Source organism: Aulonocara stuartgranti (genome assembly GCF_965226115.1).
Source record: "Aulonocara stuartgranti genome assembly, chromosome: 18".
Lineage (NCBI taxonomy): Eukaryota > Metazoa > Chordata > Actinopteri > Cichliformes > Cichlidae > Aulonocara > Aulonocara stuartgranti.
The window spans coordinates 21,182,848-21,184,169 of NC_138954.1; positions in this window are offsets into that span (position 1 = coordinate 21,182,848).

Consider the following 1,322-nt stretch of genomic DNA (forward strand, 5'->3'; position numbering starts at 1 on the left):
CAGTTCATTAATCAGCTGTGATTATAAGATTTTTGGCTCTGGCAGCATGTTGTCACGTCAGTTATCCAGCTGAGTGGCAGCTAACATAAATTACTGAGGATGCCAACTCTGTGGTATAGTTGCAGGTCTGATCTGGTTTGAGTAAAATGCTTGGTTTAACTCCATGTACCAACGTGAGCAACACAGACCTACCTGAAAGTGAGACCATACGAAGGGATGAAGGGATACAACAATGAAGCTGGAACCGCTCACAGCCCACCTGCTCACCCACTGAGCTAAAGTGACACCCATATTAATTGAATGTTGACTGGAAAATACTGCAACTAGAGGCACATTTACACATTCACATGTGCACATCTCAAGGTCTCTCTTGGAAATGAGATTTTTAATCTCAATGAGATTTTTACCTGGATCAATAAAGGACTAATAAAAAAAATTCCAGGTCTCCAAAAAACCCCAATTTCAAAATACATTAAAAGCTGAAAGGTGTGTTTTGTACTGTTAATTAATGTACTTAGAATATGTAAATTGATGATCTGATGGGGGTTAATCTATAAATCATGACACTCCGCTGCCACATAACATAAGGTTAAAGTATCAGTATCGAGTATCATGTCGGTATTGACAATACTAGTGCTGTTTTTACTTGGTATCGGATCCACAGAAAATTTAACAGGATGTTGTTTGATCTTCTTCTCTGCTTCATTAAAAGGAAATGTGTACGTGATAGGACAATTCATTGCAAGAGCACAGCAAAATAATGTTGTATAACCCTGACAAGGTTATCTGTTTAATTGCCTTTATGATCACATGTTTACTGTGGAACTGATGTCTGATGAAGTGTGAAGCTCCGCTAAAGCTAAATAAGATGAACTGATCCCCTTCTTGTCTGGTGTTATTTGCCTTCTAATTAGTGGCATGCAGCCTGACAGCAGTTACAAGCTTAAACATGTTAGACTAATAGTGCCTATGATAGTTCAAATATAGCTTGCTCATACAAAGGGTTACTCAACCCTGTAATGCAATACCTCCAAAGAGTTCCACTGAATCAGACACTAAAAAACAAAACAAAAAAAACTTCCTGCAATGATAACACTGGAGTAAAATCCCCATAAAGTTCTTTAGAATAGACCATGATGGCTAGTTGTAATGAGGTTTGACAGGGTGGCATGCATGCCATCTTCACCAACATCTTGTCAGAGTAGTTAGTTTACTAAGGGCTTGTAAGACGGGTTACGCTTTTGATCATGACAATAAAACATCCTTTCCAGGGAAGCAGTCTTCTGAAAGGTGACAATACCTATCATTCCACGCCTCGTTTT